Raw genomic sequence first — 24,097 nt, 5'->3', positions numbered from 1 at the left:
AAAATAGTGCCACTCAATGGCTTCTCCATCTTACTGTGAGAGAAAAACCTCAAGAATTATTGTCCTCTTCTTGATTTTTTTAAATTCATATTTTCCTACTACACAAATCATAGCCTCCTATAAATCTTCAGTCCCACTGGGAGAATCCAATGCCTAAATGTGTGAGCAGATTTGCCCACTGTTCAGAAACCTGGCATCATCGAAGCTGTAGACTATATACTAACCCCTTGGAGACAGTGAAGACCCATAGTGTTGCAAAAAATATCCTATGGAACGACAGTCCATCGCACTGGAGTGCGTCTCTAGCTTCTGCAGGGTTCAGATCTAGTTCAGATCCCTGGTTTATTCTGTGCTTGCACAGTGATTCAGCCACAATACTGAGTTTATGAGCATACATGCTAGCTTGTGCTGCTTTGATGCTGAGCTAGTGATGGACACCCATCACCAGCTACCTGGTGACGCTACCTGATGGAAGGTGTAAGGAAATACAAAATTAAACATGCCTTGTACAAAGGTGGCTTTTCTTTTTTACAATGCTGTCAGTCTTCTGCTTCTGCAAGATCCACATCAAGGTGAGCTTTCACTGGTATTCACCAACGAAACCCAAGTATGCATGTTGCCCTTTAATTCACATCTCCTCTGTTGACTCTGATCATTTAATCTCTGTTCTTGGACATTTAATCAAGTGTACTGACACTACATGCTATTTTCAGAAATATTTATTCTGAAAATAACAATAATTCTTGGTAACATAAGCGACAGTGGTCCTGCATTTGGTGGAAGGAGGATTGTTCCATTAATTTGAAGAGGGGTTTCAAGTGGGACTAAAGAGAGGAGAGTTCTAGTAAATGCAACAGCAATATTCCTGATAAACAGCACTGAGAAACAGGTCACTTATATGCTCGAAAGTATTATGTCTATCTTATTCCTTTCATTTTCAAATGTAAAGTTTCATCCTTTTAAAACTTATCCAACAAGAATTAAACACAAACCCAAATATGTCACTCACAAATTGTTAAGGATATTTCTCTCCAGTTTCTTTACATGTTTCTGCCAGGCAGAATGTCATCTGGAAACTAATTTAGAAAGTATGACTGTGTGAAAACTGGCAAGATGGCAGAAATGCATCGCAGTCAGAAATTCCAGAGCTGACTGATCCTGATGAAATTGTGCATATTTTTGAAATGTATTTAAGGACTAACATTTGCAGAAAGGGAACACAGCATTTTCTGGAAGTAGGGCCCATGTATTCCAGTTTTGGGTATCCCAAAAATGGAGCCAGTGACAACCACTGAGTCAAATGCTCTGACATTTAAAAATACCTTTGGATTGGGCATGAAGTGAAGACATTTCACTTCTTTTATGTCTCATGACTGACAATATCATTTACCACAGGCCTTCAGCAAGCTGTTTAGACAGAAATGCCACATTTTGTAAAGATCACATGAAACAGTGAAGCGGGGGGGATTAGCTTTTTTGGAAGCAAGCCTCAGGAAAGAAAATTTGCAGGTGTTTGGGAAGCACAGAGCAGGAGGCTCGCATGTTTAAGGTGTAACCAGGATGTCATGTTACTGTGTAAATGCTTGTACTGTGCATCTTCACCACTGAAGCGAAAGAAGGCCAGAGCTACCCCTGAGCAGCAGTTAACAGTGTGAATGTAAACAACTTGTGACTTCAGTAGAAAGACAGGTAAGGAATTGATCCAGACTCTACACAGTTATTAGTATCACTGTTTTGGATCCTGGCTCTGGTGTGTGCAGGTAACATGCACGTTCACAAGCACATAACTGTGACATACTTCAATAAACATACTTCCAGGTGAAGGATGTTCAAGGTTTAAGTCAGTTACATTTTCCTCACTGGGCAACAAATTCCACCATGAAAAGCCTTACCATGCTCATCTCTGCATATGATTTAATCACAAATGATTTCCTCTGTATAAGGACTCAGAGTATCATACAGAAGATGGCACCTTGATGGAAAGAGGGCTAAAAGGCCAGAGGATGACACAGCAGAAACAACAATTATTCCCTGGCTATAAATCATGTCAAAGTGTATAGGACGCTCTAATGATGCCATCTTAATCCAGTACTTTGACATGAGTCTTCTCTTGGGGCCAAACGCCCAGAAAAATAAGGCAGTATGGCCAGTTTGACTAATACTAGACACACAGAAGGAATCAAACACCAGACTATCAATACCACATAAAAAAATCCAACTTCTTTTTTCCTGTGGGCACTGTCATGAATTGGATATATAAGATGAAAATCATACAAACCCAACCAAAAGAAAAGGAAAGAAGCTACTTAAGACCTGACTCAGTAAATAGACATTTGAAAAATCTTTGTATAAGTGGTGACAAATTTGCAGGTATTTTTATTTGCACTTTAATTTAAAAAGCCAGACAACTTTTTAGATGCACATGTATGAATGTATGACCCCCAAAGCAACTTAATTCTTTCACCAATATCTTGAGCATGTGTGAGAGACTGAACTAAAATCAGACTCCATTGTCCCTTGTCTCAAAGATTGGTACAAGAAGCTGAGTTCCACTATCTTGAACATGGGTGTGAGAAGCTGAGATGGGACTCCACTGTCTATTGTCTGACAGATGGATGTGAGCAGCTGAGATGGGACTCCATTATCTCAAGGACTGGTGTGAGGAATTGTTGCCCATTATCTCCAGGATTGACGCAGACATGTGCAGTTGAAGAGCTGGCAGCAAGACCAGCGAAACTGGTCCACCAGGAATGGGCAGCACATGACATTAAGAACAGAAGTACTCCCACCAACACATAACAAAAGGGAAAAAGGTCATCTCCATGCGGGACAGGCTCCACTGATGGCGACTATGGACCCTGGGGGACTCCCACCAGTGAAGACGATGACTACAGACCCTTGGCAAACCGCTGGATCCTCGGTGGTAACTATCTTTCTGCACTCTGAATGCTTGCTTAATTTCTATCTTTTTTCTGATCTGTCCTATCACAATTTTTTTTATAATAATTTCCTTTTTTATCATAATTGTCTTTTTATAACAAACTGATTGATTGTGGTACTTGACCTCATTTGGATCTTAATTTCACTCTGGGAATCATGAACGCAATAGGTCTGACACTGGGTTTTTTCTGACCCTGACATGTAACAAGATTTCTGAGTAATGACTAATTCCTCTTTTACAAGTTTGGATATCTTACTCAATCAACACACTGCAGTAAACCATCATTCATTTATTTAAATCTTTTCCAAACTCATTTTACTTCTATTTCACTAGTGACCAGTAGTGAGAAGTAAACTGCATTCACTGCATATACCCCATCCTATTTTAAATGTCCTCTTCTGCACATTAGTTTTGTTTAACACAATTTTCTTCTCCAAGTGCTTTAGCAGCGAAGTACCTTAACAAAGTCAGGAGGCAGAAAAAGGCAAGCATGAACAGAAAAGGAGGACTGAAGCTGTAACAGGTAGCTTATCCTCTCTCCTGAGTAAAACAAGAAGCTGTGGGGTAAAAGTTGGTAAGATAATGCTACCTGAGGAAAAGCCTGGACCAGCTGCTGAGGTCAATCTCAGCCTGTGGGAACAGGGATACCTGTTTGCATTGACTGAGAGTGGTTGGAAAAATTTGAGGGAAGTTGCATGTGGACACCAGGGTGTTAAGGGCAGTCACACTCCAGTGGGCTTACAGCTCTTCTTGCCACCACGGAGGAAACGCACCAGTTCTGTTTGGCACTGGTTGTTTTATATGAGTTACTCATGACTATAAGCAATAATTCCTTCTGGTATCCTGCTCGTGATCTTTTTCAAACAAAGCATTTTTATACAGTAATATGAAGTCTTCATTTGCAAACCCTAAAGTAAAAGGTTGGATGTTTTCTGTTTTGGCCTGCCCTGATTTTGCCTGAGAGTGGGCAATAGATCTAAAAGTCCAACCCAAGCTTTTGGGTCTGTTCATTGCCAGAAACATAAATTCTACTGGATTTTTCTCCCATTCTAATCCTGACTTCTCAGCAGACCCAGGCAAAACACCATCTGATGTGAATTCTGAAAACTTCAGTCTCTGTAATGGTGAAGCTTCTTGTTTCTCTCATCCTTGAACTTGCTCTTAGCCTGCTCAGCCAAAGCTCATACCAATACTGAAAGGCAGGGTTTATTTTTATGCTTGGTTCCCTATGTGTATTCTCTGCAGTGCATATACAGCAGACACCTGTTTGACTGAGGGTTTTTTAAACACAAGTGGATTTCTAGGTTTAACTCCTCTCCAAGTTTTTAGATATTTCTCAGACCTGGGGAGACATGAAGTGTAAGTACTCTTGGTGTTGGCATCCTTGCTTAGAGATGCTTCTCCATTTGCCCTGTGAGATACTTCTGACCCTGACAGCTTTTGAGATCATTCTCAAAGAGAAAAGTGCTTCTCAGCACCATAACCAGGAGAGTCTATTTTGCTACTGACCAGTTTGCAGCTTCACAGCTGTTGCAATCTACATTTTAGCAACTAATTAATGCAGGAGATACGCTGTGAATGTCTGTGTTTCCTCATTTCCTTGATTAGTAATAATTAACCACGTTTTTATGTAAGCATCTTGTGATTCAGCTCAAGGCAAACTTGGGAGCACACAGTTTCCATGTTTGCTCTTCCTCCTCCTGCTCCTCCACATCAGCACTGGCTCTGCCCGTCCCCAGCTTGTCCTTAAAGACAGTGATGGGGAACTCCTGGCACAAGGCACTGCTTCACAGTGGGAGTGATGGTTTCCATATGCCGGTGGCCAGTCCTGCACTACTGCAACCTACTACTGCTTAGAGATGTCTGGACTCACGGCTAGTCACAAAACAGGATCAAAGCTGTCACTGAGGGAGAACCCATGCTCCGGTTTCCACTCTGTTATAGTTGTGGCAGGAAGGCACAAGAAGACAGGAACAATGTCATCATTTTTCTCCTGCTGGGAGAGCCCCAAGCAGTATTTCTTTTTCCTCTTTTACTTACGCTACGACAGCGAACACTCCTGATTGTATGTACTCAAGAAAACGGCAAAGGTAGGCCCATTTCCATTAGGAACCAGGATTTTGTGCTTCTTCAATACAGAAGGTCCATTCTAACCCATTTACAAATGTTTTATTCATTATAGACACTGGATGCAGACCAAGGTAGGGTTTCTGCAACCCCTATAGCCTCCATGGTGCTTATGGATCAGTGTGATGAATGTGGTGGGCTAAGGAAAGGGTCCCGAGTCAGAGCCAAGTAAGAAATATATCTGAGTTTTAAATTCATGAGATGGAAAATTTTTGTTCTGCATATGAGCAGAACAGGATGATTTTGTGTGAATAAAAAAAAATACCAAGAGCAGACCACAGGAGGAAAAGAAGTGAGAGACAGACAGACAGACAGCTCTCCCTCATTGCTTGATGGTTTCAGCAGGTACTTGGATTGTGGACGATTCAGGTTCAGGCACCAGGTCCAACCCATTGTCGTTTGTATCCCAGGGATGTGACAGAAGAAAAAAATGGTGCGTGAAAAGCATTTCTGACCAATTCTAATCCCAGTGTCCTCTTTCAGGTATGGCCTGGGCCATGGTTCCTCGTGTCAGGGCACTGGGGAGGAGCCCTGGACAGGCTGCAGCCAGCTCCTGGGGCCAACCTGCAAACGCACGCCAGGACTCAGCTGGGTGGTGCATTTTGCTGTCTTCACCATAACCTCTCCCCTTCACCTCCACAAACTTGGGGGTGTTCCTTGGCCCCGGCAGTGCTGCTGCTTGATCCCCTCAACCATCCCACAGCACCCCGCAGCCTTGCAATGTGGGTGTGTGGTCAAGTGGGCTCCGGCTGGAGGGGAGAAGTTATGTGCCTCTCCTTCACCACTGCTTCCCTCCATCCACAGCCTGGCTGTAATTTTAGCTCTCTTGCTGTTGTTGTTGGGCAATCACACTGCTTCTGCCAGCACTGCCAGCACCTTAAACATCTGCCTCTGTGCTGAGGACCTCAACCTGCTCTTGTCCCCTTCAGTCTGCCCTGATGGGGACTGCACAAGCCAGAGACATCCTGGCACAGCCACATGCCACAGTCAGTGCCCACTGAAGGAGCCAGCACAGGAACCAGGTGCATCACGGCTGTGCTGGTGACACTGCACTCTGATTCATTAGTAGAGATAATTATCCTGGACAAAGCACCGACCTAATTAGCCTAGATAAGCATGCAGATATGCCTACTCTACTTCTGGGGCCCAAGCTAGTACAACCAGGCCATGTGGACCTAAATGTCTATGGTGAGTTAAACGGCTTGGAAGAGGAATCACCCTGCTCACTGTGCCCCATCACTGCAGCTGAGCAGAGCCACAGGCCCCTCACGTCTGCTGCCACAGCATTTCCATGCTGGGGGGGTTTAGACTCTTACACGTCCTGCAGAGCGACTACAGGATCCTGCTGGATCATCCGATTCACGATTCACGGTAAGCAAAACCACCCTGGCAAAGAGAGAGGGAGCACACCCACTGAAGGGAGGGTCTGGGTGCAGTGCCACAAAGCCTGCTTTCAGTCAGTGTTTGCCTCAATCCTATTAAACATTAACTTGAACTAGAAAGAGCTTCAGAGAGAGTTATTCACAGGCTGGGTGCCTCCATAACATTTGTAACAGAGTACATTAAATACCTTCTATAACATCATTTACACATGGACCAAACCTTTCCTCTGAGAACTGCAAAGAACTTTATCAGTCTTAATTAAGCTTCACCAGAAGGCAGAAGTTAAGTGGCTCAATTACACCATGTCTGCACAAGTAAAATTTGGTTGCATCAATTTACCTACAGGTGAAATTTGCTACTGACACAGTTAAACCTATGCAAAAGGTCACCTTAGGCACTCTTATTCTGATGCAGACTAAATTTGGTTTGACCTATGGCAAGAAGAGTGCGGTGAAATGAGCATTTCCAGCTCTGTGCCAGAAAACTTCTCCACCTCCCTCCCTTGTCCCTTGGTGACTGACAGTGCTGCAAGTTTGTGTCAGTGCAAAGTAAACCACATCCTCTTAAAACCAACCCCTGCAGTGTTTTTTATAACCTCATTTTACTTTATACTACACTAGACAAGGAGCTGTGCGCATCCAGGAACCAACTCTCAGCTGAACTGTAGAAACCCCCATCTTAGAAGCTCTTACAAGCACCATTCCCAAGGTTGCTTTATTTTGTTCTTTCACCTTTTACCTGTAAGATTACATTAATCTAACATGAAACAGGCCCTCCTTAAACTGCAATAAAGGTGTGAGCACAGGGGGGGCTGTATGAATTTTGTTCACTCAAACTAAAAACTGATATAACATTCACCACTGAAACTTTCTGATGTAGATAAGATTTAAGGACAGTGACAGAGCTGGAAAAACAAGCCTGGTATTTAACATGGGAGTGCCCTACCCTATCATTAGTTCAAGTACATAGGTACAGGTGTGTGCATTGTGCACAGTCCCTTTTTTATCTTTCTAAGGAAAACCAACAAATGGAATTGCAGGGGTCCCTACGTGCACAGGCACACAGCTGTGCATGTGCACTGAGATGCAGAGAGGAGTTACTGAACAGAAAGGTCATGCAAAGATCCAGTGCTGCAAGATGATTAGAAATAGTCTTCAATTCACCAGAAGTGCTACTGAACACATGAACATGAAACCAGCATGCCTTTGACTGAACTGCTAAAGCTGTTAATTCAGTTATTTTGCATAAAATATGATGGCTATTGTTTGATCCTGGCTGTTTATCCATCACAGCACTGGCACAACATTTGATGATTTTTCATGCTGGTGTCCTGGTTGAGCTGGAGGAGAAAAACTTATTTCTTTTAATTCTGAATGCAATAAAAATGAGACGATGCTAAAGCAGCTTCTGCAGTAAACGACCGCATTCTGACAGCAGGGATCATATTTAATATGTAAAGGACATGGCTCTGCTGCATTTATCTCAGCATCAGTGCCTCAGCTCAGGAGCACAGCTTGGTTTACTTCTCCCATGAAAGACAGCACAACCAGCTTTAAAAGAAATTAAAAAATACATATAGGTCACTGTGCAAAAAGGAAGCCTTCCACAATGAGGTGGATCCAGGGCTACCAGGGGTCAGAATGCAACCTGACGTGGGAGGCCTGCATCCCCACAGTTAGGGCATGCACCAGGGGTAAGGTGTCCATGTGTCTAGTCTGGACTCCCTGTGTTTTATCCAGTGACTGATTAACATAAAATATATGAATTGCAGGAGGGCTGGGAATTATTTTCCTCTCAGCAACTCAGCCCTAACAGGAAGAAAAAACCGCACAGTGATATAGAATAGCATGAACTTGTTGGGGTGGGAGGAGGTGGGAAATTAAATGTGCAGTTCCCTCTGGGCAGGGGAAGTGGCTGAACCTTGGTCCCCCACTTCCCAGCAAAGTGCTTCAAGCACAAGACCCTTCAGAGTGGCAGCAAAGCAGAAGGTGATGTCTACACTGCTAACTGGATAGGGCCCCAGTGCTGCAGAGCCCAGTGAATGTGCTGGGACAGGACCAGACCCTGTGCAGTGCCAGCTTTCCAAGAAACTGAGAGAATGGCCAGTAAGATGAGCACAGGAAACCTGTGTAGGGTAGGCGAAGGTGGAACTGGAGCATCCCGGGGGGATTCTGTTTGCTGCACTGAGCTCTGAGCAAGAAAGAACTAATTCAGGAACTGCTCAGTTATGCACTAATGAAATAGAGGCAGATAAAGCAGCCACCTGCCATGCAGCACTGAGGGGGGACTATCAGCACCTCCCTCCTTTGCAGGGGCTGACACTGGGGCTCTGCTGCACTTAGAGCCTTGTTTTCACAGGCAGTTTCATGATAAGTAAGCATCCTCTTTAGTTGATGACCAATTGCTTTTGTTCTGGGAACTGCCTCTGGCTCTGAGAAAAACAGTATATGCATGGAATGCTATGGGAATAGTTCTTTTTTATTTAATATTTCTTAAGGGAAAAAAGCTATTGATGAATTTCTAAGGCTGTGATTCCAATGTAGCTGGCTTTATAAACACATACAGGAAGATGTCGACCAGTGCCATTAAGTGAAAAAAAATATTCCATACAATTCAGGACCGTAAGACTAGCTAAAAAAAAAAAAAGTATTAAACAAACTCCACAGTTACTAGTATTAAATAAACAAGCCCACAAGCACCTCAGTTCTTTTCTGTTCCACACCTTTTTTCATTGTTTTTTAGAATGTGCATCAAGCCTACTTCCCTGCACACTCACGTTTGAAACTTTTCAATAAAAGTTAAGATTAACTCATAATCTTGTGCCTTTAGACAGTAATGGAGCTTCAAGAAAAATGGCAAATATCATCAGACTCTTGTTAAAATTGAAGCACTGGCCATACTGAGAAGCTTTCACCTCCCCACCACTGCATGGGGATCTGGTTAATGCCAGAGCCAAGGCAGTAGATGCTCTGAAGCAGCCGAGGGTGTAAATTAATACGCAGCATCTAAAATATAGCTTATATTGCAAAGATATTTTCCTGAATTTGGTTTTAATGAGGACATGAATTGTTTCACTCCAGTTGACAGTTTGCCAGGTGCTGTCCCAACAGAGAAGTGACCACTGGCCATGCTGGCCTTGTGCTCTGCAGCAAGAGAATTACTGAGCTAAGAAAGCACTTTCCCATTGACACCTCAAGCCCAGTGCAACTGTTCCACAAAATATAAACTGAGTATCTTCCTTTAGTTAAGTCTGACCATGTGTGTATTTGCATGAAGACATACATATACCTGTTAATACCCACTTCATGCTTACAATTCCTTACATCAAATAAAAAACAGGAATTCAAGCCTTTTTGGGGACAAATTGAATCCCTTAAAATCTCTGAAGCTACAGGGAAACAGGACACGTAAAGAAGTTCAATCAGCTATTTATATACTTAGCTGGTCAAACATCATCTCCAGTTTTGCTTAACAATAAGACTTTTGACATATTAAATCAGAAAAATATAGCTACATAGCATAGCCTGTAGCAGCACCTGAGATGCCTAGAGCACCACAGCTCAGCTCCACAGAATCTTGCAAGTTTTTAAACGTCTCCTTCCTTTTCCACTCTCCGGTGAGACAGTAAACTCCTTAGGTGGTCTTCTCCACGTCATGGAGAACAACAGGGTCCCAAATGTGCACCAAAGCAACACGCACATGTACATAGAAAACACCACATTATAACCATTAACTAGATGCAAATTGGGTGTTTAAGATCCATTTTACAGAGATTTAAACCCACCAGTGCTGTAAGATAACTAGGATGGGCACCTGTACCTGGACAGAGTGCTGGAAGGCAGAGTACTTTTCTACAAAACATAACTAAATGGAGATATATTTGAGGATTTATGAAAAAAAAACAACCCACCAACAAACCCAAAACCAAACCCATGAAAAATCATCATTAGAAATGGGCAGTACTCCTTGACAATAAACTCACAAGTCTAATAAATTCAATGGATAAACAATAACCACAAAAAAAAATCAAATACAGCACCTGATCCCATTCACACTTACACCAAAAGCCAAGCTCTCTACTTAAGGGAAGTAGAAGTCCCTGTAATCAGGAAGGTCCATAGTAAATCTACCCATTTTCCTTCAACCTGATCCCTCAACCCTACACAACCCTGCAAATCCTCATTTCCTGAAAAGCTAACAGTGCTTGGATCTCTCAGGCAGGTCATTGTGGAGAAAAAGACGCAGGTAAATATCCAGGTATCTATAGCAGCTATAAAATGCTGCCCTTGTTCATAACTATTTTTTTTAAACCAGTATCTATTCTGTGAGTACAGATGCTATTCATTAGCAAATAAAGACAGAAGCAATCCAACACACTGATTCAGAAGTCATCATCCCACATTTTTTCTGTAATGACTTTCCCTGATTTAACAGCCCTGACTAATGCTGGTGCCATCTGAACCTAACGGGTCATTTCACAGAATCATAGTGAGCATCCTACTGCCCGCCTGCTGGAATTAAAAGCAAGCAAAAGACAATCCATCAATGAACTACAGCTGCAAGCGATTTCCCAGCACAACTGGATAGCACACATTACATGCAAAGCACCCTGGTGCAAGAATCCCTTCCCACTTCCCAGGACAGCTCCCACCAGAACATGGCATGCAAGGGATGGGGCATGCAAGGCAGCAGATAGGTTCCGTAACCTACAAGACATGCGGCACAGAATGATGCAGTCACAGTGGCAGAGGCAGAAGCAGTGCCAAATCCATTCCCTGCTGACCATAGTATGGCAGCAGCCACCTCAGCACACTCCTCCCTGCACCTTCTTCATGCCCAGCACTTACCAACCACCCCGCTACAGACCAGGTTTCATCAGGTGTAATCTATCCACTGCTGCAGCAGCAAAGTGGGCCCAGCCACTTAAATATTTAATTGGATCCTCTGCCTCACCTATCACAATGCTTCAGGGTGTCTGAAGCCAAACTTCATTGTCTGGACTTTCACATAATACCGGGCAAGTCATAAAGAAATTACATTTTCTGCCTCCTGCTCCAATCAGACCACCATATGTTCGCCTACATGCAAATAATGACAATAAATGCAAAGTGTGAGTACGCAGAAAGTTAGCTTGACTGCAAATGAACATGCAGGATAAGTTCAGTGGCGGTGTAGTTGCTGAAGTCAACAGGTTTACAACAGCGATGAATGTTGAGCACTAGTCTGAAAATTTAAGTGTGAACAAGCTGGATTTAGAAATGTATGTGTGGCTTAAAATCCTGTCTATTGGCTTCCAGTTATTTTAAGCATTCCTGATCTCCTGTGATCCCAACACTTCTGTCCCTTTCTGGTTTGCCTGCTAATCACTTTCCTCTTCTCTGTGTAAGTACAGCAGGTCTCAGAGGCAATCAGGTTGAAGTTAATGGACCGTTTGTATGAGGAGGCTGGCTAAACAGTATTTAGATTGTCACCTTTGCCTTATCGCCAGTCCTTTGACCCATTTATTTCCCTTCTCCTTGCCTTTGCATTATTCTATCTACAGTGGACTTTACACAGCCCAAGCTTGTACTCCCCAGGCAATGTCATAGCTAGTTTAAGGGGATGTATCTCAGTAGCCCTCAGTGACACTACTCTGATTTAGATCAATTAATGTTTCGACTCACTGAACTCATAAGGTAGCTCTTTTATCTAACATGTAATTTCTAGAATATACTGAATAAAAACTATAAGGCTCTTCCTATGGGTACGGCAGGTGAAACCCCAGGTGGAGACAGGTTCATAACTACCTTGCAACGTATCAGAACCATTCCTATCCTCAAACGATACATATTCAGCATAACTGAGTAGTTGTTCTCTCCCTGCACCTTGCCTCCTACAACATAGATATTCTAATAGCAAAGCTGCTTATCATATGTTTTCTAATGCTTGTTGCTATGAATTATTTATGTCCCATTGTAAGTCTACAATATTGATACCTCTTAGGTATGCTCCACTATCAGATGCAGCAAAACAAATATTAACTATTTGAGGCAGCAAAACCTCTGTTAATAGCAAACTATCCTTTCCACTATGGCACACAGATGGTCTAAATTCTGCCTGCATATGCTCATTGTTTTCTGCTTGCTGGCTTATAAAGCTATTAGAGGCACATAAGCAAACAGGAATATTACATCCAAACCTGAGTGTAAATTCAGGCTCACATAGCCATAAATGCCAATGGTCTTACATAATTACTTTCTGAAGCTTTTAAAAAAATCCAGAAATACATTTAAATATACAAAATTGACATATAAATGATAAAACTGTAGACTATGTTTTATCATTAGGACTCTTCTAGAGAAAAAAGTATGATCAAACCATTGCATTCTCAGTTTTGAAGACACTCCAAATCCTTTATGTTCTGTGCTTTCCTCCCATATCTCACAATGAAGAGAAGCATCTAGCTGGTGTATATAAATACCAGTTCTCATCTCTGAAGCACTGACTTACTCTGTGCAACCTCTAGAACCACCTGCTCTTTCAAAAGAAAATAGTACTACACAATTCAGACAATTAGAAAAAATATACCAAAAAAATGAGTGAATCTGTAAACAAACTTCATTCTGTCATAAGAATTCATCTAACTCAGTTACTTAATTGGCCAAAACTGATACCCCGCGTTTTCTTTATTATTGTCTTACACACTAAGATTGTGGTGTCTAAGGAGTTAAATATGCTCATGACTAATAGAAAGCTGAAAAAATATCCTTCAAGGCCAAACAGCATCTCAGACTGATCTAATAGAGATTAACAAATTCCTAAAGATCCTTGTGCAGATTTACCACTGGCACAGTAAACACACTGCCAACAGTCTGCCATGCAACAGGAAAATGAGTAAATGAGTATGCTTACTTCTCCCTCTACTTAACCCTAAAATTAACATAATATTTTTAAATAGCCCATTTAAACAGAAAGTGGGGCAGCAGAGCCAGTGCCACAAGATGACTGAATGGCACGGCATGGCTTTAGATGATCTGCAAGGAAAGCACATATAGACAGAAAACAGGTTCCCCCAGGGACTCCACCATCACTTCTGACTCTAAAATGAAGACTGGGATCCACAATCACATCAGTCATAAGGTGACCTCCCAGAAGTGGGAAACAGCAGTGTGGACCACAGGAAAAATAACTAAAGAACCTGAGAAAGCAGCTGTCCTGGAAGTATGACCACCTCTGCTTTCTACTTTGGACAAAGTTATGACTTGCTGGATGCTCTCAGTGTTGGTCTAAGTATGGGAAAAAGTAATTCATGTGTGGCTGAAAACACTGGGACCAAATGTTTTTATAACACCTGTACTGGGATTCCTAAGGTGTGGCACATGTGCCACCAGCTGCATGGAAGTCACTTCTAAGTGATAATCTGCCATGCAGCGTTTGGTACTGGGCATGAAACACTTAAAAACCTACTTTCTTACTATCATAATTTGACTCCTGCCTTCCCAAAGGTTTCAGCCAGCTTGCTTGTGACAGGACAGATGATCTCCGAATGAGCAACACTTGCAAAGATTTTACGTAACAACTCAATTGACCATCTAGTACTCCAGTATAAAAACCAATCTTGACCCTATTTTGAGCACGAGCCAATACCAGCTGACTAGAAGGCAAACACTTCCTCACCTAACTGCTCCTGTAATCCTTGCAAGAGGATATCAATTGTGCAAATTGCATTCTGACAAATATAAATCACTACTGAGTCTGTAACAAAGGCTGACAAATCTTGATGCCCAGCACTTACCTGGTGCAGCAGTCCTCTGAAAGGAGATGTGCTAGAAAAACGCTTCTTTTTTCCAAACAGAAGTTGGAAAAGTGTGATTCCACAATCTGCAGCAGTAAAAATAAAGAACAACTCTGATCCTGCAAGTGGTAGCAGGCAGGCAGGTGGCTCTCCTACATGAAGCCTTTTACAGGAAGACTGTAATTATCTGTTTGAGCACCTACTGATTGTATCTGGAGACTGTGCACATAGAAGCCAATAGACAGCTGATAAAACTTGTGTCATTTACTTTCTGTACATTTTGCCCTTAATTGAAAAAGTTGCTTTCCTTTTTTAGTCCAAATATCTATTATCCATGCTTGGGGAGGCACTGAACAGCACATAGACAGCTAAGAACTCAGAGGCCGTGACAAAAACTGAAGTAACACTAGGAAGTGAACTGAGTGCTTGGTTTAAGGGTTTTAGTAGTGTCTTTATCCACTGACACTCTGAGGTTTGTACCCTAGAGAGCTCTAAAAAACACTCAAGAACACTGAACTTTTAAGTTCCTCAGCTGGGCAAATATACTAAAAACACCATCATCATGCCATTGCCCAGATCATTGTAGTCCTGAAGATCAAACCAGTTTATTTTATTGAGACTCAATGTCAAATATTTTGTTCTATCTGTAGAAGCCAATTACACTGAATCAGGTTAAACCTGTCTTTCTCTGCTCTTCACATCCATTTCCATTGTCACTTCCAAAGGACTCCTGGGTGCCATGCCAAAAAGAACTCAAGTGTTCCCCATCACATCGTCTACAGACACCACATTCACACACCCCAGCAATATGGTTGCAGTAAGACTGTATGGAGCAGATTTAAGACTTTGGAGAAAGCACCCCACTCATCTTCACACTTCATCTCTCCGGAGCTGCTCCCTGCACAAAGACCTTGGCTGAGCCCATACTGATGGATCCTCTCCTGAATTTCACTATCTGCAATACTGGCACAAGGGAGTGAGACAGACCTAGGAATTCAGCATGTAACCTTCGTTTCTTATATGGACAGTCCAAATTCAGGTGCCTGAACTAAGACTCACCCACCAGAGTGAGAAGACCCACCTGGCACAGCATCTATTTCAAAACTAGAGCATAATATATATTTCCAGTTACAAGCAATTTTCAATAGGATGCAAGACTGGAAGTTTCTGCAAGAAACAGAGAGCAAGAAGCATTCCAGGCAGGTGCAAGTCTCACAGACTGTGCCCAGAAACCCCCCCATAAACTCAAGTAAAGATTACAGCCACCAGAAATTTATCTGCATTGGAGCATCTTGTACTGATGGCATTCTCTAACAATATGCTCTGATTAAATCAGTGTTTGTGGTACTAAATGGAACTATTTAAAAAAGATATGCTTGCACTTTACATATATTCTTTTTGCAGGGTACTGCTAGGGGCAAAATAGCTGCAGAGGGCAGATGAAGGCTGGTAAGTCATTTCTGATGACAGTTGCCCCACTTGCAAGTTATTTAAGCTGCTGCCTGTCAGTAGCCCATAGCATGGTAACAATTAAATGGTTACTAGTAACATATCTGTATTACAACATATTGCTTTCTAAATTGTCTTCGGCAAAAAATTTTCATGAATTTAACTGATGGGGACTTTTGAAGTCTGTGCTACACTGCTATTAAGATCATTTGGTGTAAAGGAAATGCATGGTTTTGATACTTCTCAGAGGGCCTAACTTTAATTAATTTAAACCTGCAAATTGATTATGATTCACTTGTAAATGTTCAGAAAGTGCATTCTGTTCCCTGAGAATAAGAACAGCCATTTTGCAGGAGACTATGATGTATATTTCATATAATGCAGAAAGCTTGACACCCCAAAAAAAGCCCCAAACTCCTGTAAAGAGCACAATTAAAAATGCTTCAGCTTTGAAAACTTCTGGTTGTGTCACGAGCCTCCTAAAACCTCCTCAGCTATCAGTGCCAATCTGAAAGAGGGATGAATCCTCCCTGGAAGTGTGTGTCTCTGCTGATTACAGGAGGAGCCTGGGTGAGACTCCACACCAGACTTTCAGTTGTGTAAATATAGCTGGGATGAGTCTAATCCTAAGAGACTAAGCCACAGACTCTACCAAAATACCCATAGATTCAGGGAGGGTTTAGCAAACAGAATGCCACTCTGTATTTTGGCTCACCATCTTGTGTACCACTCGTGACTCACTGCTGGGTGTGCCAGAGTAAGCCTTGTGGGGGGGCACGGCATGCAAACTCTCCTCTTAGTGAGTAATAAACACCTGTTTGGCTCTGTCTTACCATCCACACAATGGGACCATTCCTCCTAAATGAAGCAGGCTTCCCTCCTCCCTGTTCATCCCCCTCAAATGAGTGGTTTATTAATCATTGAGCTTGGGTGACCAACTTTCTGTCCTATTATCTGGCTTTCCTTATTGAAAGAAGGCTGATGAGGTTTATGGTTGTGAGACAACTCTGACACAGGGTACATATCTTCCCTGGCAGCACAGGGAAAAAGGACTTGCCAGAATGAGAATTAAAAATAGCTTGTTTGCCTTAAAGGGCGTATTCACTTTGAAACACAGGAAACAAGTCTTAGCTGCCACCTCTAATATGACAAGCATCTTTAGCAGCCTACTCTCTGTCAAAATACCTATTGCCCTGCTCTTTTGTCTTCTCCCTAAATTTTTACCATTTCTAATTGTAGGTGTTTTTTACTATGTTATGAGAAGCTTGGGGGAAGAGAGGGCAGAGACTGCCTTCTAATTAAAACCAACCTTGATCACACCAAAAAGGCTGTTCAAGGTTATTTCTTGAAATCTAACATAGCCCTGCCTTTCTTCCCACATTTCTTACAGCAGTGCTGTTTCAGATCCCCAGCATACCCCTGTAGCCCCTCTCTGTGCTGATCCCCCGCTTGGAGGGCATGTTGGCGACATCCCGCCCAGTGCTGAGATGACTGGACAGTCCGGTTTGGAAACCGCGTATCAGCATCAGCGAGGCAGGTGCCTGAGCTCAGTGCTCTCAGAGGTAAGGCGTATCTTTTCAGATATGGTATTTTATCAGTGATGATAATGAGCCAGTTGGGAAAACTTACCTGGGGAAGTGATAGATTCTCTATCACATGCAGTTATTAAATCGAGACCGTGGCTTTCTAAAGTATGCCTTTCTAGCACAAACAGAACATTAGCTTCCTGGTAAAGAATTTATGTTCAGAACACTGTAGGTCTAAACACAGAGGTTACAGTAGATGTCTTTATTGATCTCTTCTGACTCAAAAATCTAGGAATCTAGCGTCATCTGTTATCACTTCCTTTACACCAAAGATCTCCTTGACTCTTGTGGGAATCCATTAAAACTAAAAAGCCTGCCAAGCTGAGAAAATTACAACAGTATTTCCAGCTGCTTTCCCCAGAATTTTACAGTAATCCTTCCCCTGGCTCCAAGCAAGACTTGCCACTTTTCTTATGAGCAGCTTGAGCAAGAAGCATGGTTAGGTTGTTCCTCTACTGCTCCTTATGGGCAATCCCCTCTTAGGTGTTGCCAAGCCACTGAAGGAATTCAGAAGTTCCCCTTGCCTTTCTTGACATGGATGTAAGAATTTCTTTGCAAGTCTAGAAGCTGGCACCACAATTCATACTGAAGAAGCAGCTGACACGACCAAGCAGAGCCTACCAGGCCTGCAAGCAGCTTGCAGATTTAAGTGGTAGCCTAAATAAGAACCACTCTTGAATGTCATTCATAACAAAGCCAAAAAAACTAGCAACATCCTGCACTTTTCTCACATGCAGAAGTGCCAAGCAGGAGGCAGCTCTTGTTATCTGGCTGCCAAGGACAGGACCTGGTTGAGTACTCCCTCCCCACCCCCAGCACAGACCCACCTGAGCAACTGAGAAACATGAGCGATTCTGCATCATGCTGATGAAATTTTTAATCTACATGTCACCCAAGCTGAACCACAAAACACGGCTGCCTGCCCTAGTTATCAAATGACCTGAAATTCAGCACGATCATCTGCCGTAACAGCTGGTTCACTGACACTGAGAGAAACTCCTGCCTCGCTGCTGAACCAGAGGCAGGGCCAGGAGACCAGGGACCTGGAATGCACACCCTCCAACACCGAGATGCTGCTCCCATCCCCCTGCATGGCACAGCCTCAAAATGTCTTGTGTTCTTCAAATTCTGCATGCTGACTTCTTCCTCTACATATTTATTTCTCATCTGCATCATTAAAAAGAGATTTCAGAGACCTGCCAAAGTGATTTCAGAGTGATTTCAGTGCCGAAGAGATTTCAGAGACACTCCAAAGTGGGGGAAAATAATGAAACATCCTTCCCTAGGAATTAAAGTGAAGGTGAGGTTGGATCTTATCAGTTTTCTTTCTTTCTGCCTAGGGTGCTACATAAAAAATACACAGCACTAACAATTTTATTTCTTCTAAGTGTAGCAACTTACAGAGCAACACAGCAGAAAACATTAAAATGATTGTCAAGAGATAAGTATCCAAAACAGGCAAAGTTACAGAGCTAAATAACTTTGACAGATGGTATGAATGCTTTTTTAAGAATGACTCATGCTCAAACACAGTGATACTTTCTGAAGTTGCTTTGATGCGTACACCAAGTTACATTTTTCTATTCAATTAACAAAAAAAAATCTAATCACTTATTAGTCTATTTTTACAGTTTTATTACTGTGAAAGGTATTATTAGTGAAATGTATTACTCCTTAATAGTATAATGTGCAGAATTAGATGTCTTTTGCACTTCTTCCCCAAACAGGAATGAAGAGTGAAAGTTACAAATAATAGCAGCCTTCTGGGGCCTACAAGGGTGCCAGAGAGGGACTCTTCATCAGGGACTGTAGTGATAAGACAAGGCATAATGGATTTAAACAGAGTAAGTTCAGGTTAGATATAAGGAAGAAGTTCTTTACTGAGAGGGTGGTGAGGCACTAGAATAGGTTGCCCAAAGAAGTTGTGAATTCTTCATCCGTGGCAGTGTTCAAGGCCAGGCTGGACAGAGCCTTGGGCTACATGGTTTAGTGTGAGGTGTCCCTGCCCATGGCAGGGGGGTTTATACTAGATGATCTTAAGGTCCTTTCCAACCCAAACCATTCTATGATTCTATGACAATATGTTATTGAAAACCAGCCCCTCACCTGGAACTCAGTGGTACTCCTTTGAATCCAATGAACATGATTTCCTGCTAAATTGAGCCTAGATGATGATGATTTCTGTGCTGATGTATTCTCTTGGGTAAACAGCATTTTCCTATTCCCTAGCTGAAATGAGAAATGAGGACTGCACATGTTCTGAATGTACTAAGTCCTTGAAAGTCCAGTAGTTTCACATTGCTAAAGTTGTGCTTAAGCAGCATCTGCCCTTTGATTTTCACACACATAGCTGGTTGTAGCTATTGCTACAGCCCATATGTGCATAAGCAAGACCAAAGTTTGGGCTGAATGTATGCCTTATTTTCTGTGTTTACTTCAAGGTATGTTTCAGACTCTTTTCTTTAGCAGAGAGAACATACTTTAAGTGAGAATATAACTATTGATTATGGACATACGAAAAGAATCTGAAATCATATGGTACCAAGACTTTAGCTTAAGTATGCATGAACAAACAATGTAAGTAATATTATATGTATGCTTGTATTTTTCTTGTTCTGCAGTCTTTCCTACACATCATCTTGAATTAAACAAATAGAAACTCCACACTAAGCAGCATCATACCTATTTGTAGTGCAAAACATTTCTCCATTGAATTTCAGTTTTTATATTTTCTCCTACAAATAGTGTTACCATTCTACACAGTAAACACAGATTATTAATATATATGGGTAATTTATATTAAGCCCATTATTTGGCTTAATATTCTTGTTTGAAAAAATATTATGAAAATAAACATTTTTATCCATATTAATAAATCTTTTACTTGGAGGCTACTGTCAATGATGTCTTGGTTTTATTTTTAGATACAGTTTACTAGGTGATGACAAATACATGCATGGAGTTACTCCCTGTCCTGAACTGATCCTAATCTAGGCAACTAAGTCTTGATCTTCTAATAAAGGATTCTCATTTGCAAGGCAGGGACACCCTCCGGCCATACTCCCATTAGGCAAGATCACCCATCAGCCAGATGGGGAGGAGTGCTGCCAAGCCCTGAGCCTTGCAGTGTCCTGAGCCTTGATTTGTGAGACACACACAAACAAAAAATACACCAAGGATGCCTCAGTGAAACCCAACGCACAGAAGTCTTCCCACTTGGGGTGTTTGTGCTGCTGTTGCAACCATAGGGAAATCCCTGTCTCTGTCAATATCCTTGTTTTCATCTCATGGAAGAAGGCAGTGGTGAAGACATCTTATTTCACAGTCATGTGCTTGCCTGATTTGGGACAATATGCTTGAAGTGGTAGACAAAGACCCAGTTCTGCAAAGAGCTGAGTTGTGTAGAGCAGGAGCCAGCACCCTGCCTCTCCTGGCATTACAAGGAGTCAAGAGAACATGAAATCAGCACCGTAGTATATAAATCCCTCCACAAGTACTCCTTGCCATTCATCTTAATCCTACCTAGAATCGTTTTGATACCTGGAGGATGTGTCACAAAAGCCTTTTCTTAAACCCCTCTGTCGTTCATTAGCTGCGCTGGAGCAGAAGCCAGAACACTGGTATTGGACAATTCAAAGTGTCCTGAAGGTTTGTATTACTTTTTCACCTTCTTAGGGCATTTGTTAGACAATTCTTTCCATGTCTGAAGTCAGATCAGTTTAATTTGTCTTACAATTGTTTAAAAAAAAAAAAGTGTTCTTTTATTTTTTTGGCTGGTAATAGTAATACAATTATTATAAAGCTCCCTGCAGCAGAATTTTAGTCTCTACATGACACACAATCTCAAAGTGTTGCTCTGTGAGCTACAGACAGGCTACTTGGGAAATGTCAGATGAGGTGTTTGGCTTTCAGCTCTATCGCAATGGACAGCTAATTAAATGCTTTGCTAATAATAGTATCCTATATTTGAGGAGATGAGATTAATTACTTGTTAAATTTCAGTGGAGTTCTGCAGACATGTCTGCATATTCCTGATAGCTAAACCAACTTTTGTTTAACAATACAGTTTGCTCTCATTCCTATTTCTCTAGTTCAGATGTATCTTTAATAAACATAAAATGTCACTGATGGAAAGAAATAAAGGAATCTGGTGTTTCTTAGCTAAAGCTCTGTTACTACACAAAAAGTAACCATGAAGTCAATACAGTAACAGCAGACACTCATCACACAAAACCCCCAAGGGAAGTCAATGGAAATCCTTTTACTGACGTAAGGAGAAACAAGACAACACCTAAGATTGTTGTAATTATAACATTATGTTTTCAATTTGCATGTAATCTATGGTTGCCACAATACTGACAAGTTCATTACTTTCAACATATAATTATCGACACTTTGACAGTGAGCAGGTAAACTAGAAGGCTCTTTGGTTCCCAGGTTCTTTGGGAAACACTGGAGTTTCTACCCTACACACTCCACATTCTCAGGAAGCACAGCTGTGATTTGGAGATATGGTATATACCCTACATTAAAAGAAATACTTCTTGTTCATGGAGCAGTAATGTCATTTGTTTCATTTCCTTAGGGTATGCGTACTCAACATGGCAGGGTCATGCCAAGGGGGCACGGCAACCCAGGCAAGCTACCTAGGTGCAGGGTAAGTGCTGTACCCCACTGGGTGTGCTTCTATTCCCACACTGATTTCTGCACTGTGCCAGGGAGATGCTGACTCCCCCCATGTTTGACAGGATGGAGCTTAATGTAGAAACATTCGTGTTTTGCTATTCTCACCCTGACAAGATATTTTAAATACTGGCCTGGAAGGAGGAAAGCTGAGATGAAAGGCAGTATAACTCTTCTGTACCTAACTGGCCTTGAGTCAACTCTGCACCTGTAACACTGGGTCCAGCTCTGGACCCTAATACAAGAGAACCATTGACACAGTCATATGATCCAGTGGAGGGCGACGAAGATGCCTGGGGGATGCAAACGGCACATGCAAAGGGGCCAGGAGAGTTGTCTTGTGCAGCTCAGTAAAGGGAAGGTTGAGGAACAATCTCACTGCTGGTGCACATGCTGAGGTGTTTTATGATGGAAAAGGCACAGCCCTGGAACAAGGGCTTGGACATGTGGCCATTCTTGGCAATGCTCACTGGGAAAAGGCCTTGAGCAACCTGATCAAATTCTGAATTGATTTTGCTTTAAGCAGTTGCTCGGAGTAGATGATCTCCAGAGGTTCCTAAATAGCTGTCTGAAGACACTGAGGAAATTAAGGAAGCAAGTATCACTGGTCTCCACAGCATATGGAGAGCAAATAAAGGAACTTCATCTGAACATGCTTTTTATTGCAAAATGAGTTATCTCCCAATGCCGTGGGGTCCACTGAGCAGCTTTTACATCTTAATTAAGGTAGGTACTTCAAAGATAATTCAGCATTTAGTACATAAGTATACTTAATATTCTCCTAAATGGTTTCCTGAATTTAAGCTCTGCTGTTACAGATGACCTCATATGAAACAAGGGACCAAAAGTAGGATGCTGATTTAGTATTAAAATTCAAAAAAAGACACAATACTATTCTATATGCTACAGCAAAGTAGTCCAAGCCAAACAATTTATGTTCATTTAATAATAAATAATTTCATGAGAATGTGACAACTCAGGATCTTTGACCTGGAACACTGTTTGCAGAATTCAGAATTCCCAAATGAGGTGGTGAGCTAAATGAAGACAGCTTCTCCAGTGCTACTTTAAATCTTTCTGTGTCAAAGAAGAGTTGTTCTAGGTTATGATTGCTCGTGTAATTAAAAGGGGGTTCTAGTATAGATAAGGGCCTCTACTGCAAAACAGCACTCATCTTTGTAAAGGAAAGTTAAAAATTGAGAGCTAAAATTGATAGTGGTAAGAAAAGGGAAAGAGATACTGAAAAAAGAGAACAGCTAGTGGCTTAATGAAACTTGCCTTTGAGCTGCATAAAGAGACACATCTACAGCTTCTTGCAGCATGTAGGAAAATGCCTTGAGCACATGCGATGCAGGGGTTACCATGGCAATTTACACACAGTCATACATCATACAAGATCTTGCAGCTCTTTTCCAGTTTAAACTCCCAACTGAAAATATAGGACTAGGCACAAACAAGCAATCTCTTCTCTGTATTGGTGAGAGATTATTCATGTGTGTACTTCCACAGATGCCAACTCATGACCTGCGGTGAGCGACCATCCTCATATGTGCAGGGGTTTCCAGTCTGGAGCAGCTGGTTGCGCTATACCTCCATGCTGCCAACTAAAAACCAAGCGTGTGTGTGTGTGTGTGGAGTACTGCATAGGAAACCTCCTCTCTGTAAGAGATGTGACTGAATACAACATAGAGATGCTCTTTCTTTCTACCCCTTCCACTTTTTTGCATGGCATTCTATTTCACGGTAATGTACAGCAACTCCTGTCAAACTTTGTACTGCACCATGTCTCTAGGACCCAGCGCTGCTTGCTGTACCTGCAACCTGGCACTAGAGAATCATCTGTTAGTGCTTTGTGCCTGCCTGAATGCCCCACATGCCCATCCTTGCTCAAGCCCTTCCTGTCCAAAATTAGGGAAGAGGGGGGCAGAGTAAGGAAATCTGGGGGACAGCTGCAAGACTGAAATGACAGAAGAATCTTCCTGTCCTGTGCCTCTCTCATTGCGTGTCCTCACCAACTGACTGTGGGCAACATTGCTGCCTGTTTGAAGACAAACTGAAGATGAGGCAAGAATGTGCCAAGCTCATGGAGGGGATGCAGGCTGCAGGGTCAAGAATGGTGACAGGCAAGGGAGGAGGCATCCACCACCATGACTG

At 42.1% G+C, this 24,097-nt stretch overlaps 1 protein-coding gene and 1 long non-coding RNA gene across 3 annotated transcripts in view; both read right to left on the bottom strand.

Moving 5' to 3' along the window:
• EVL (Enah/Vasp-like) overlaps positions 1–24,097 on the bottom strand; it is a 127,472-nt gene that overhangs the window by 20,035 nt on the left and 83,340 nt on the right. The window lies entirely within an intron of this gene.
• On the bottom strand, positions 91–14,652 carry LOC134168376 (uncharacterized). Its single transcript, XR_009966526.1, has 2 exons — positions 14,226–14,652; positions 91–1,069 (listed from the first exon to the last, which is right to left on the bottom strand). It is a non-coding gene; the product is annotated as an uncharacterized LOC134168376 (long non-coding RNA).

Source organism: Pezoporus occidentalis, unplaced genomic scaffold (genome assembly GCF_034315485.1).
Source record: "Pezoporus occidentalis ecotype Australia unplaced genomic scaffold, CSIRO_AGI_Poc_V1 ctg31, whole genome shotgun sequence".
Lineage (NCBI taxonomy): Eukaryota > Metazoa > Chordata > Aves > Psittaciformes > Psittacidae > Pezoporus > Pezoporus occidentalis.
The sequence above is the reverse complement of the archived record's forward strand: the minus strand, read 5'-3'. Positions and strand labels throughout refer to the sequence as shown.